General features: G+C 46.1%; 1 long non-coding RNA gene across 1 annotated transcript; it reads left to right on the top strand.

Annotated features, from left to right (window-relative positions):
* Positions 1-52: 52 nt before the first annotated feature.
* LOC107312703 (uncharacterized) lies at positions 53-823 on the top strand. Its single transcript, XR_004306885.2, has 2 exons — positions 53-344; positions 589-823. It is a non-coding gene; the product is annotated as an uncharacterized LOC107312703 (long non-coding RNA).
* The last annotated feature ends 14,880 nt before the right edge of the window (positions 824-15,703 follow it).

Here is a 15,703-nt window from a genome sequence, read left to right as displayed (position 1 = left end):
AGGCGGGAGGGAGGCCGCGCTGCGGCAGCGCGCTGAGGGTTGGCGCATGCGCACAGCGGGTTTCGGGTTTGCTGCTTCAGAGGGTGTTGATCGCGGTGGGCGAGAGATGAGAGCAAAGCGATGGGTTTATTGACTATTAGCTTTATTGGCTTTATTGACTATTAGCCCTGTGCCAGAGTGCTCACACAGCATCCCCTGCTCTGCTCTGCTGCTGTCTGCAGGTATCCAACCCATTTATGGCTTAAGAAGCAAACAACCAACGAAACAAAACTCAAACCCACCAAATGTGTGAGAAAAGACAAACTACTGCGTTAGGAATGACAGGCAGCTGCAAACACAGGCCGGTGGGAACCACTGCCCACAGCTTTATTAACTGGTAGATGGGTGGACTTTATTATTATAATTATTTACAACTATTTATTATAGCCTTTATTAACAGGAGATGGGAGGGTAGGTCTTAGTTTTCAACCTGATCAGCATCCTGACCTGGAGGGACTCACAGCTCCTACCATGGTGGGCAGCCATCAGACACATGGACGGTAGCGTGGAAGCATCTAAGTGTTGTTCAAAGAGCTTTTCCATTTGTAGATCTTAGGAAGAGCTGTCCAACAATGATGTGTTGCCTCCTTGGTTCATCATAGGATAAAATTCAGCTGTCACAGCAACCCAGCAAGAGCCAGCCTTCTGATAGAGGTACAGCAATGGCCTGCAACAAGAAGTGTCTGCATGGTGCATGATTTCCAGGTCAGCCCCCACATTAACTGGGGAGAAGATTTGTTTCCGTTTGTTTTAGCTTCAAAACAAATGTGTTTCTAAACCAGCAGCACCCAGACTCGCTGTAGTCATCTGTGGGAGTGGGAGGAAAGGGAGAGGATTGGCAGCAGGGATGCTCACAGCCACAGCTTTGCTTTACAGAGTGATGAATACTGAGCTGTGCAGAGCTCAGCTCTGTGCAGAGCAGTGGAGAAGATGGAGCTCAAACACAGGGCAGGACAAAGGCCAGAGAAAGCTGCTTTGGCATCTCAACTGCCTGCTTTAGCTTGGACCTTTCTGCAGCCTCTTCTCCCTCAGCCACATACTCAGCTCTGGGTTTGGCTGTTGTACAGCTGGAAAACAAGTTAATACAATAGAATGAAATCAAACAAAACCCACCACATTTGAATCCATGCAGTTGATTTTCCCTTTTCCCACTATTTCTCTGGATCTAACTCTTCCCAGTTACAAGTTTGAACACCATATTCTCCTCTCCTCGCCTGAAGTATTGCCTCTGTTTGTAAGGCAGTTTGGTCATACAGCTTCTTATAGCTTGTTTACTTTTTAAGCTAGCTATTGTTTAATTACTACTTTGAAGTCAGTTTAAGAGAAAAAAAACCTCCCTGGTTTAAGGTGGCTTCTTGCATCCCCACCAAGCTATTCAGCAGGGCATTCATCCAGGACACAAAACTGGGCTGCAGCATTCGGGGCTGAATGGATCACTCCAGTCGAGATTTAATTCCCATGAAATTCCTCTGTGAAAATCCACTCACTCCTCTCAGATCTGACAGACAGCCCAAGTCCAGCCAATACCTTTGAACTGAGCCATTTCTAAATGCATCCCACTCCTCTTTGCCCCCCCGGGTAAATAAGTGCTGCAGGGCTCAAAGTGTAGATGTTAAAGCACCACTGTGAGTGCAGGGGTGGGGGAAGCGAGGGCAGAGCTTGGGTTGGTACAGCAGTGAGCCCCCAGGGAGGCACCTGCTGCAGTGCTTCAGGGGCACCCACAGAAACCTGAGGCTGCCTCCACCACAGGCTGCAGAGCCTCTGAGAGCATCATATGTTCTCTTCACGATCACATTAGGGGTGCACAGGCTTGTCACTTCCCTGGGAGCCAGCACGCACAAACTGAACTTTTACCCCATCATGGTTGAAGCCAGCACTGGAGTCCAGGATTCTGATGCTGATTTCTTGTCTTTTACTCTCTCTCTTTCCTCTTTCTCTCTCCTCCTTTCCTTTCCCTTACCTTTTTTCTTTCTCTTTGTCTCTTATTCTTTCTCATTCTCTTTCTTTTCTTTTCTTTTCTTTTCTTTTCTTTTCTTTTCTTTTCTTTTCTTTTCTTTTCTTTTCTTTTCTTTTCTTTTCTTTTCTTTTCCCGTTTTTCCCCTTTTCTTTTTCCTCTTCCTTCTTCCTTTCCTTTTCTTCTTCTATTCCTTTCTCTTTTTCTCTCTCATCTTCCTTCCTTCCTTCCTTCCTTCCTTCCTTCCTTCCTTCCTTCCTTCCTTCCTTCCTTCCTTCCTTCCTTCCTTCCTTCCTTCCTTCCTTCCTTCCTTCCTTCCTTCCTTCCTTCCTTCCTTCCTTCCTTCCTTCCTTCCTTCCTTCCTTCCTTCCTTCCTTCCTTCCTTCCTTCCTTCCTTCCTTCCTTCCTTCCTTCCTTCCTTCCTTCCTTCCTTCCTTCCTTCCTTCCTTCCTTCCTTCCTTCCCTCCTTCCCTCCCTCACACCTCAGCTGTTTCAGAGACCTCTTTAAAAAGACAAATGAACAATTACTAAATCCTTTCTTCCTCAAATAGTCCCGACAAATCCTGGCACTCCCGCTCCTCTCCGTGCTCACAGCTCCCCCTGCCGGCCGTACTCGACACTGCACCTTCCTGGAGCTCCGGCTTTGTGCTCTTATTTTTAATTGCACTTAACGGAGCTCCTCCGTCTGATCATTTCAGTTGATAATCCCCCCGGGGTCGCCGAGTGCATCGCCTAACGGTGATGCCCGCAAGTGTTTCCAACCGCTTCTAAAGATGTGTTATTCCAAACAGCTTTTCAACATTCAGTTCCCCTGTAACAACTTCCATTCTCTCCTTATTTCCCATTAAGGCTCATTTTCGCCTTTTCGATACAAGCCTTATTTCCAGTCTCACACCGCTGCTGTAGCTCAACTTGGAATCTTGTTGTAAATCCACGCTCTTTGGATTTAAAGAAATAGTTCCTTCTCTTGCCTGAAGCATCTCTTCATTAGGTCTCTGTAAGTTCCCCGATTCCTCACATAACCCCTTTCTCAGCCTTGAAGCTGAGATCTGTTTCAAAGCCCGTCCTTTGACCCTGCCTTAACGGCAGCTAGCCGCTCCCGCTCCGCATTTTCAAAGCCCACGTGTAGCTTTTAATGTCCGGGTTTGAGCTGCGCCAGCGCTGCGCTGCGTGCTGCCGGTTCCCCGCATTCCGGGCACAATGCCCCTCTGTTTCCTTTCAGCTTCCTTCAGCTCCAACATCTACATCACCAGCTCCGCAGCGGGCAGAATCCCCTCCTGTTTCCTCCTCCGAAATGTTTATCTTTGCACCTACTCGCTCCGCTTCCTCTTCCAAACAAAGAGTTTGGGAAGCCATTTGTTCCTTTGGAACTTTTTTTCTCTCTGTTTCTCTTCTAGAATCCATATAATTGCCATACTGCAGATTCCCCTCTCCCCCTCCCCGCTCCTTTGCCCCCTCTAAAGCCAGTTCTTCAAACATCAATGATTCCAAAGGAGGGGTGCATTGAAATCAGGAGTAAATCACTCCTGCCGGTGTTTTCCCTCCATTCCTGAGGTTTGTTTCCTATCAAACGAAAGCAAAAGGTTAGAACAATCTGCTCGCACTTTAATTGGAATGCTAATCACATTCGTTGCAAGAAGACTTATATCTTGGAATCCCTTTCTTTAGCAGTTCTCGGATGTGGCTGCAGCAGGGAGGACATGCTGCAGTGTTTGTCCCATATCAGTGAGGGTATGGCGATGTCACACAGCTCCACAACACACAGGAGCTGCTTTTGAGCCCTCGGTGCCATATTGATGCTGTTGGGATGCTGTTAGTTTGGTGGAGGAGACACTTAATGTGCTTTTAAATCAATCAGATTTCTATTTCATTAAGCAAAACTTAGTTTGCAAAGTAAGAGGAACCTGTGTCAAAAATATTTGCACCTGTGGATGGAGCACTATGGGCTGTGCTTGTTCTCAACTCACTTCTTTATAGCTGCAGGTGTCCCTGTGTAGAGCAGGGAGCAAAAGACCAGCTCCAATGATTCTATTACTCTATGGTGAATGAAGAGCCCCGCGTAGGTAGAGTGCAGACGGGCATCTCGAGGAACTTGGATGGCGTCTCCAAATGCATAACCCTACAACCAACATCAGGATAGGAATCGTGGCCTGCAGGAGTGGCAAATGGGAAGTACCTCATTTACTTGGGGTCTTTTGTTCTGGCACATCCCAAGGCACTGCAACTGCTGAGCAGAGAGGGTGTAACCCAGCACACTCACTGTTAAAAACAGAAAACAACAGATTCTATCTGGATTTATATTAAAGCTCAATAAGAACAACAGCATGAGGTGATGCATATCGACAAAGGGCTGTGAGACAAGTTAGGTTTCAGATCTGGATAACCTACAAATACCATTAGCCATGACACATTTATTTCATCATCAAAGCGTGCTGACTTCCAGAGCAGCACATCAACCAGCTAACACCAAACAGTGCGTTTGCATCTGAAGGCTTGAATTTTCACATGCATTGAGGAGGTGCTCCATGTGCTGTGTATATGGAAAAGGAGCATTTCTGCTTTCCAGCCATCACCATCAGCTGAACCATCTTGCACTCCTCCTTGCTCAGAGATCAGAGCCGTTGCTTGATGCTGAAGTCAGCCAGCTCAGCTCACTGAGCCAATGGAACTGGAGCTTCTTTCTCACCGTCTTCATCCCTGGAACAGGTGCTGGCAATGGGCTTTCTTACCTTCTGTGTTCAGTACCTCTGAGCTGAGCTGGTAACTAAGGGGGACAGGAGAGTAGGGAAGGAGAGGCTCATGGTTTCCTGCTGCAGCCTGGGCTCAGAGGAAGTCATTGTTTCCTGCAGCCTGGGTAAGGCAGCGGTACGACCCAGCTGCAAAACTGCTGTGAGAAACAGAGATCTATTTAGATAAGCCAAATGCTGGGGATGACCGAGCAAAGAGCAGCATTGAGCGTGGCTGGAAAGAGCAACACCAGCCCCATGGCTGCAGCTGGAGCCTCCAATCTGCCATGATTCCATGGTGGTGTTTATGGGATGCAGTCATGATGGATGATCCCACCATTGCCTTGCAAGAACACGGGGTACCCAGATGAGCCCCGTGTCTGCAGGATCTTCTCTTCCCACCTAACAACAAGGACAGAAGGGAACAGGGAAGGTCCAGACCTCTCAGACAGGCAGCGACTCTATGATCTTCATCAGCTTGACACAGATGTAATGAAAGAAGAGAAGAGCGCTCAGGTGGGTGTATTTATCCTTCTCTCAACTTACATTTCTTCATCCTCTTCCTGTACTTTCTCTACCTCAGCATTTTCTCCTTTTCTAAAAACTCCATTTGCCAAATAGGATCTCCAGGCACAGAGCTGAACAACTGCTTTTAAAGCATCTGCCAGTATTCCGAGGAACACTCTTCTTTGTAACACAGAAGTGATTCAGCCAGAGCAGTGTGAGCTGCAGTGGGTGTATGGGAAACTGTTGATCACAGCCTGAACCTTGATTGACCACCTGAGGCAAGCAGTGAGTCAGCTGTGGGAGCACAGGTGAAGGTAGTTCAGCTGTGCTACTGGAAGGAATGGAGCTTGACTCCATCTCTCCCAGATCTCATTTAAGGGCTGACCACCACTAAGGCAGGATCTCTTTCCTTGGAGATTGCTCCTGTGTGGGGTTTACAGTGAGCTTTGACATCAGTGAGCGTTTTCCATTTATCATAGATGATCTTTCTCTCATAATAACTTTTCCTATGAAACATCTGTTTAACCTCTGTTTACTTACTGATTGTACAACTGTACAGTGGGGTTCAGGGAGTGGTGTTCACATCAGTTACTGCACTGAACTGAGCAAAACTTTCCCCAAAGGAACACAAATACAGAGAACCCAACCCAACTGCAAACAACCAGGTGGTGGGAATGGGAACCTCCTGCTGCATGGTGTTTGGTCACCTGTCTTCACAATTTGCAACACTGCTTTCCAGCTCCAACAACACAAGGCTGTTGTTGCTGAGAAAGACAGTCATTTTGGGGCTTTTTGTCTGGGGTATTTGTCATTTTCCACTAGGAACACCCTGCTTTGGAGACCCAGGTCAGCTGGTCCCAGCAGCCTGAGGCTGTCCCACCCTAATTGTCTGTGTGTGCCTCTCCTACCAGGCACAGTCACCATTCCCATCAGCACAACAGGCTGAAATCAACCCCTTTATCTCCCCAGCTTTCACCTGAAATGGATTAACCAAACATGTCTATATATGTTACCTAATTAAGTGCCTTTTCTTAATGAGGACTGTGCATTCGAGTTGCTCTATCTGTAGATCGATGAGGTCAGAACTCTTTGGCAGAGGGCTGAGATGATGAACTGGAGGGACAATATCTTCAATACCCTTGTTGGTTCTGGAAGTGAGTGCAAATAGCCCAAGATGCCTAAACACACAGTGAAATAACTACCTCACATCACAATTGGAGGAGTGTAAGAGCTCTGCTTCCAGATGGCAGAGCAAAGGAAGGTGGTAGGGTGGTGGCAGCAGTGGCTTCGATCAGCCAACAGGTCCCATGGAAGGAGCACAGCTCCAACTTTGATCCCATTGTCTTTTAGGGATCTGATTAGGGATGTGGTGGGGATGGGTTGATGGTTGTACTAAATGTTCTTAGTGGTCTTTTCCAACCTTAGTGATTCTGTGATCTTGGATGTCCTGGTGGCTCCTGAACATGTGGATGCAGCTGGATGTGCTCCAGTGCATCCTTCAGGAAAGCAGAGCACACAGAGGGTGTCACATTCCTGCCACACATGCAGCCATTGGGACTCACAGGCATTAAAAAATGAATTCTCAGAAAGCATGTTTCTGCATTTCACTGAACGTTACTCAACCCTTTGCACTTAAAACTGCAATAAGCTCCAAAACCACAGATGAAAACGCAGAGCAGAAAGAGGAGGAGGAGGAAAAGCACTTCATGAGGGTGTGGATAAACTTCAAATTGCTTCCTATTTCCTTTTATTAACTCTTCCCCATTGCAATCTCTACCTGTACCACGAAGCCGGTGATAACAGCCATCATCTTGCTCAGTGCACTACAGGAAGGTGCTCAGGCATCACAGTGCTGAGAATGCTCATAGAGAGCAGAAGATTGCTGCTAAACTTCCCAAGAAATCTGATGTACAGAATGCATGGAGTGACTTGCCTGGCTCTGAGCATTCTGCAAGAGCCTTCTCAGGTGTGGGGCTACGAAGTGATGCATTGAGAGTTACTGCTAAAAAAAAAGAGGGGATATTAAAGCTCTCAGTGTAAGCAACAAAGATTGCTTGTCCCACCTCCAGTACCTCCAGCAGCTTTGGGGGGCTCACAGCATGAGTCCGTCCTGGGTGACATGCAAAGGTTTCTGAGTCCCTGAATCACCTTCTGGAGAGAGGGAGGAAACTTTGACATGTAAGAACAGATTCTGAACCAGCAGAAACAGAACACAAACTTGTTTTGGGTAATGTTGTATAATAATTAAATGCAATACAAAAGCATCTCATTGTGACAACTGCTGCTGCCAATTGATGTTTCATTAGTTACATTATTTTTCCTCTTGTTAATGGACTTAATTTATCTCTTCCTACCAGAATTTACATTGAAAGTCAGATATGTGTTTGTCCAAAAAGCCATATGTTATTTTAACTGGAAATGCAGTTAAAGCAGGAGGAACTCAGATCTGGAAAGCATCTCAACCCAACCCTCTGCAATCAGACCTGAGAAGAGCTGAGATACAAAATAAAGGGCATTCGTTTGTATGATATGAAGCTTCAACTATGAGGTTAAGGACACGGTGTTTAGAATTAGATTGTTTAAAATGTATTTATACGTGCCTTTCTTATGTAGGATGTTGTTTTATCCTGTTTGTGTATAGTGACATGGAAATATTTGATATATCTGATATTATTTGGTGTTTCAGCCTCGGCATTCCCCCAACCAAGGGCAGCACTGACACCTTGTTGGAGTGCAGGACCTCCTGCACACATTGGGCACTGTGCTGGGGTCAGCTTCCCAACTCAACTTCTTTCATTGCCTTAACTTAGAGCACTGAACAAAGCAGAAATTCACCACAGCTCATTGATGTTTCTGATCCGGTCCTCATCACCATTCTGGTGTTGTATGCAACTGATATTTCAGCATCCTGGTGGCTGAGAGCGAGATTGGTTTCATTTAGTGCAGGTAAATTAGAAACACCTTTAATTTCCAAGGTAATGAGAAATCGGAACAATAGGAACAAAGGCATCTTTTGGGCATGGAATCCTTCACAGAGGTTATTCCTTGTGCTCCCTGATACTCTCTTTCTGGTCTTGGGAATGTTGGCATTGCACCTGGAGGGCATGGGAGCACAGAACGGGGTGTGAGTGACTTCAGAAGTACTCTGCCTTGTTTTCTTGAGAAGATTTAAGGGTTGTGGTATCTGTACAGAAGCCCATTCGTTTACAGGCAGCTGGGAAATGTATTCTGACACACACACATCACAGATGCCTCTTCTATACAGGAATTTGGCTAAAAGGGGAGAAGAGCATCAGGCAACCTGCTGCCAAGTGCCACATAACTTTTCTGAATCAGTCCATTTCAAGCTGTGTGGAACCTTTCTTATTTTAATACATGAACCCAAACATTTACTCAGAGATAGCACGCTTCTAATATAACACTTCACTTTGGGGGATACCTCATTTTCTATCTCTAAATAACAAAATAAACCTTACTCCCAAAGCACAGAGGACTCTGGTGCTGCACCACAGACTCTGGTGCTCAGCAGCAATAGGTGCTGCAGGTGTGTCAGTCATCCCTGCCCACCTCCCCCCAGTACACCTAAAGGTGCAGATAGGAAACAATGGGACACTGGGCTGTTTTCCTAATGAGATGGAACAGCCTCGGGTTGTGCCAGGGGAGGTTCAGGTTGGATATTAGGAAAAATAGCTTATCTAAAAGTGATGCTACATTGGCACAGCTGCCCAGGGAATGGTGGGGTCACTGAGGTCTTCCAGAGCTGTGGGGATGGGGCACTGAGGGATGTGGTGATGGACATGGAAGTGGGGTGAGCTGGGGTTGGGCTGGGGGATCTGAGAGGTCTTTTCCAACCCTAATGACTCTGTGACTCTCTTAAGGATTATCTTATATAGGAAATGCATACAAAAGCTGTGCAATGGTGGAATCATGCTGCAGGAATATTCAAGAGTGGGGTATTAAACACAACAATAATTAGCATAATGGTTTTATTTCAATAATGGTATACACACAAATAGAACACGTGGTGAATATTTGTTTCTTGATAGACTCCAAAGTTGGGCTTTTAAGAACAGAAATCCAGTTTTCTTCAATGTTTTTCAAAGAGCAAAGGGTCCCTTAGAGCTGTGGTTTAACTTGAAGGAAAGGCGATATAAAATCCTTTTAAAAAGGCACTGGAAAATTAATTTTAAAACCTCGAATTACAGCTAGATATCAAAATAATGTGTTGTTGTGGTGGTTTGGTGATCCTTTATTGTTCCAGGATTCATCCTGTGCCTTTATGGGCAGATATTTGTTGATATCTGGGTATTTTAACATTGCGTTTAATGATATCTTCTTTCCCAAACTTTAATCTTAACTGCATTGTAACAGAGCACACAGGCTGAGTTCTGCTGCACAAAATGCCCTCCGTGCCTTAACCAACTTTAGGGTCCTTTCACCTCCTTTTATACGGAATTTTAGGCTGGGAGGAACAAAAGGATGCACTTTTTGTGACCCTGGAACCCTGTGACCACTGGGAAATCAAAAGGGTGGTGACATGGAGGAAAACCATTGTCCACAGAAATAAGCTCTTCAAGGGGCACCAGGAATGCACAATAAAATCCCAGTTTCCTTTGTGTGGCTGTTTATGCCGACGTCTTGCATCATCCAAAGGCTCAATACGAGACCTGAACTGAAAAGGAATCTTTTGGTTTCTAAGAAAACTCCGTATTCTCTGTAAAGAAACAATGTGAAATAGAATCTCTGAAGGATTCGCCATCTCCTCACAAATTAAATAACTCCGGGGTAAAGAAATTCCTTTCGTCCGCTCTGTGGGAATCAGAGAGGGAGATTTAAATGGTGATTCTGGCGAATGGGAGCAGATGGGGAAAGAACCTGATTTGTCAGAGCTGCAGGACTGAGTGAATTTGTTGCCTCCAAACTCTGTTACCAGAAAGCAACAGCCTGCAAAGGCTTAAGTAGAGAATCAGCTCTGATCTGACCTGAAATGTTTCAGGCAAAATAAAGAGGGGGGTGGGAGGGGAGGAGAAAGGAACAAAAGAAAGAGGAAAAGTGAAAGAGAGGAAATGAGAGGAAGAGGAAAGAGAAAAAAGTAAATGAAAATGAAAATAAAACGAAAATCAGAATTTAAAAGGGGAAATAAAGCAAGAGGGAGTGGGAGAGGGAGAGAAAGAAAAAGAGGAAGTGAAGGAGAAGGAGAAAGAGAAAGAGGAGAAGGACAAGGAGAAGGAGGAATATGGGAAAGCAGCAATATAAAAGTATGTGACAGATATAAAAAGCCCCGTGTGCTCCTCACATGGAGGTCTCTCAATCTCTGCTGTCAGATATTGTTATACAAAATGAGATGAAAAAGAAATGTTGCTGTTGAAGTGTTTTTCAAAGACCCCTGATCCCACTTGAAATCAGTGGAGGCTAAAAAGGGCACTGATTTTACCCAGCCCTGTGTCAGAGCTGCACCCGGGAACCAATGCAAAACACTGGCATGAGTTTTTCTTCCAGTAACGTCTGTTCTTATAAATGTATATAGGGAAAATATGCAGTTCTGTGGTGCCATCCCAAACCCACTGTGATCTTTGGAGCCCTGAGGCAGATGTGCACACAAAATCCCACTGCAGGATCTGTGTTTGAGCTCTATGTGGGAACATGCTGTGAAATGAACACATTTACGCATCCTGAGTGCACTCTTGTGCTTTGCCTTTAAACTTTCATCATCCCAATTGGTGAGTTTTGATGTCCAAAATCTACTGGAGTGGTACATGGCAGAAAGATATACTTGGGAGCCCCGAGGAGAGGTCTTTTTTTCTGCCTTTTAATGCAACATTCGGGATCTGTTGTAACAAAAGGATGCACTTTGCACGACCTTGAGAGCCTGTGACCACTGGGAAATCAAAAGGGTGCTGACACTGAGGAAAACCATTGTCCAGAAAAGTAAGCCTCTCCAAGGGGCACTGGGAATCCACAATAAAATCCTCGTTTCCAAAAAAATTCAGGCATTTCCATCAGAAAAGAAGGGTAAGATAAATAGGACGTCCTCATAAGCCACGGATCCTTCCCAGTGCAGAATGTTGAAGTCTGTGGCAAACAAAGACCCGAGGAGAGCAACCTTGTCCCACCTCGGGCCATGGGGAGCTGGGCTGCACCCCAGTGCTGTGGCACAGAGCACCTCAATAGAGATGCACTGCATCCTACCTCATTCAATTCTCTGTTTTAACCCAAGATCCTCCCCCCCTGCAATTAATGCAAAGTGAGGCGATACAAGATCAGGTGTCAGCGTGATTTGCTAGGTTTCATGCACAACCTTCGTTTTTCTATTACTTTATTCTGTCTTGAAATCTCTTCACTACCATCTGATGGTTCTATGGGAGAAAAGCATTTGTGCCACCTTCAGATGTCAGACTCAGTATTTGCTGACCGTCATTCGTGGCTGCAGTGATGAAGTGGTTGTGAGAACAGGATCACATTGAGCCATACAGCTTCACCTTTACCATCTCAGTCCTGCAGGAGGCAGAAGTCAACACTTCTCTATTTCTTCAAGGCACGGAGGCATTTTTGCCCCCAAATGCTGCATCTTGTGGGTGTCAATCGAACAGGGACAGTTGTACCCATCGATTTTTATGGTTGATTTATACTTCCAGAGGCTCATCCTGCAAAGATGGATCTGTGCTCCTCATGTGACCCACGCAACCAAAGCCACCTGTGTGTTCCAGGTGCTCACACAACTTGTCTGCCCTTCCCATCAAAAGCAAAGGAAAATAATGCATGATTTCTCTGTCTTTGTTAACCGAAGGCCGTATAAGGGCAGGATCTGCAAGACAGATCGCTTCAGATCAATTCTCAGCCTTTGGATATCCCTACGCATCGGCTGTAATTGTGGCTTGTCTCCCCGCAAACATCAGTACGGGCTGTGATGAAAGGCACTCTGCAATGCTTCTGTTCCCAGGGCTGAATGGCCAGAATTGGAATGTTTTCACTTATTCCTGCAAAGCCGACAGCGCTGAAATGTAAACTGCAAATTTGCCTCAACCAGTTGCGTATGGCTCCTGCTTCACCAGAAAGTAATTGGATGCGATCAGACGCGCAGTAAACTCTTCTTAACCGCTAACGAAACGCGCCGTCCTGGGAGGTGTCATTCATCTGCAAAACTGCCCTATTCCTGCATCGATTCCGTGGGCTCCGTGCTATTTGGGTCAACGAAATCACCCCGCACAAGCACTGCTTTCAAAAGAAACTGTTTCGTTTATACAGCGGGAGGAATAACTCGCTCAAACGTGGGAAGGGGGCTGCCTTCCCGAGGCCGATAAGCAGCAAAGGGCTGTGTTTGGCCAGCAGGAATTGGGGCGGTGGGAGGGCAGAGGCACCGTCAGTACAGCAAGAGCGGTGCTGCAGCGATCTCTGTGCGCCGATAGCGAAGCGGCTGCGCCCCGCTGAGACGCTGCAAACTCATCGCCTGTAAACGCGTCGTGCGGTGCCGGCGCTCCGACTGCGGATGCGTGGCAGCCCCTTGGCTTCAGCCCGACGTCCCTCTCTTCCCCCTGGTATTTAATGTCAGGCTCTGGGGATATTTTCCTTTTCACTCCCAGCGATGTATTTCGGCTTGGGGGCAGAGCCACGCCGGCTGCTGGGGGGAGGGAAAGCTGCTGCTGGAGCTCTTGGTAGGGGGGGGTCGCAGCTGCCACCATACTCTCATAAAGAGTTCCCCTCCTATAACGGTTATTATTATTATTATTATTATTATTATTATTATTATTATTATTATTATTATTATTATTATTATTATTATTATTATTATTATTATTATTTAATATTTCCCCCCAAAACGACCATCTCAGATTTTCCTTACGCAAACTCTCAGCCTCATTTCCAGGCTGGGCTGAATCTGGGTGTTCTGTTTCTCCAGGGCAGCCCCTTATCTCACCATGCTCAGCCCGACCATGCTCTTCTTTGTGCAGGGGCTCCCTCAGTCCATGCCATGTTTTCAGCCCAGTCTGGCTGGCAAGAGTCAGAATGTGGTGGCCACAAACTCTGCTTCGTCATGGACATCTCCTGTTGTGCTCCTCAAGTCCTGCCACGACCTCACATGTGCCACTCTCTGTACCCCTGTCCCTTTGTAGCAGCAGTCCAACAGAAACCATTGCCAGAACCACAGCAGTGTGCCCAGCCCAGGAAAGGGGAAGGGGCTGCCTTTAAACAAGAGTAAGCTTTTAGCTAGGGAGTGACGCTGGAACCAAGTGGCACAGTGGGTACAGAGGGACCTCATGGTCTTTAACTCAGATCTTCGCAATGGAGAAGCGGAGAAAAAGGCAGTCAATGTTGCAGCATGTCTTACAGTAACAGAGTAACAGCTCGAAAAAGAATTATTTTTAAGTGTAACCTGCAGTGAAACAGTAATTTATTGACTCATTTCTAAAGCGTCAGGGGGTGCAAAGGAAATGTATTTTGGAAATTCACGTCTCATCTAGAAATGACTTGAAGTTTATGCACTGTGCAGAAGTTGAAAGAGGCACCATTCTGCTCCACTGACCCAAGGGAGGAGATGGGCACGTGCACTGAGTTCTGCCCTGTGCTGGGACTGGCCTGAACCACACCTGGAAGGTACCCACGCTGGGACTGGTCATCTGTCGGATTGCAGCCACAGAGCAGCCCTTGTAACTTGTTTTGCTGGAGAACAAATGGATGGAGCCTGCAGAAGCTCTGCACACTGCAGTGAGGGCCGAGCATGTGCTGAGGAATGGGGCTCATCGTGGGGAATGCTTTCCAGCTCTAATGCCAATAGGAGTTCTTACAAAAGTACAGGTTGACCCGAGATCTCAGTGCATCCTGATGGCCAGCTGTGGGGAAATAACACCTCTGAGGAAGCTCCCAGAGGGAGAAGTTGTGCAGTTATAAAAGAGAAAACTGCTTAGTGAAGAATACTTGGAAATCTGTGTGTGACATAACATGTTGTTGTAGATCCCAACAATTGAATTATTGGTAATATTTGGTGAAATTGGGAACCTGTCTGGGAGGAATATGCCCGTTTGGAGTGGAAGGAGAGCAGCTGTAATACAACAGACACCGTCTGATGAGAAAGGCCAGTCTCAAATCAGAGAGACTAATAATATTGTTTGGGGATGGATAACCCACCAGCAGAAGGATGTGCAGTGTGCCTGAAGGTGTGTGCGTCCAATGGGACTAAGCCTATCTAGTAAGAACCTGAAGGAGAAAATACACAGCCACATTGGCTACGTGTGCAAAACTCCATCTTGAAACAGTAGGTATCGACGTGAAAAAAAGATTCAAAAGCTATTCCTGAGATAGCTAATATGGGAAGCATTTTCAACACAGCACTTCTATATTGTATGGGGCCCCACCCTGAGCACACAGCTTGGGTCATTGACTTGTGCAAGTAGCTGCACTGTCAGTGAGATGCCTTCTATCCAGCTTTCAGGGCCAGTCTGAGCACTTATCTTCAGATTTCAGGACTTTACCCACCTGGAAGAAATACACAAAGAGCTCAGTGCTGTGAAAGGAGGAGTCCCTTTAACTCTTTTCAGTGCCCCAATGTCAATGAAAGTGGAAGGAAGTCGCAGAAACAAAACATACATTGCAGCAACTGCATGGAATTGCTGCACAGAAGCTGAATTTCAGCCTGCTGGAAGCTGAATGCAGGACTCAGCACTTTTACGTAGCCACTGAGCTACAGAGGTACATAGGAGACAGAGCAGCTTGTGCTCTATCACTTTGCTTTTTGTTCCAATAGACGTGTCTATCTTAAATCGTCAAAGAGCTCTTAAAAACACATCAGCTTGCGGTGATCCCCCACCGCATATCAGATGCACAGCAAACGTTACATTATTCATTACAGCAATCGATACTGCGAAAGAAAGGAAAATAGACTCAAACTCTGCACCATCCCTGTTTGTTTTTGACCACAACTCATTTCCCATTTCATGCAGACATCGGTCTCCTTTTGGAGAGGGTTTGTTGATCTTGTAAGTATATTTTGCACACCCAAAAACACAGAGAAACAAAGGTTATTCATCAGTTGCTTTTCTATATTAAAGTTTCTCCAGTGAAGCAAAGCAACAATTGAACTTAAGGGGTGGTTGTCAGTTTCACATCTGTTTTAGTACAGAAATGGCAGAGGGGTGAAATCCTTTGTAATAAAAACGCCCTCCACTTTTATTCTCAGCTGCTGCTTAACACAGAAGTGCAAATACAGGACTCAGAAAACAAACCTGAGTTGATTTTCTCAGTGATGCTGAGGGAAAAAAGCTGCATCGTTATCTGAAAGTATTTCTATCTGTTCTGTCCTCACGGGGGGAAAATGATTTTCATCCTGTATTTTTCAGCAGAATGAGGTACAACAGGGACAAGGCAACAGTGCAGGACACGTGGCTGCAGGTGTGTGGGCAGCCACCTAAAGCGGGCAGAGGGTGAAATGAAGGTGAACCCCCCTCAGTAAGCACAATCCTGCATGGATGTACCAGGGCTGTGC

The sequence above is a fragment of the Coturnix japonica genome, chromosome 4 (assembly GCF_054131305.1).
Source record: "Coturnix japonica strain WE chromosome 4, WE-NBRP24, whole genome shotgun sequence".
Taxonomy (NCBI): Eukaryota; Metazoa; Chordata; class Aves; order Galliformes; family Phasianidae; genus Coturnix; species Coturnix japonica.
Note: the sequence above shows the minus strand (reverse complement) of the source record. Positions and strands in the feature narration are given on the sequence as shown.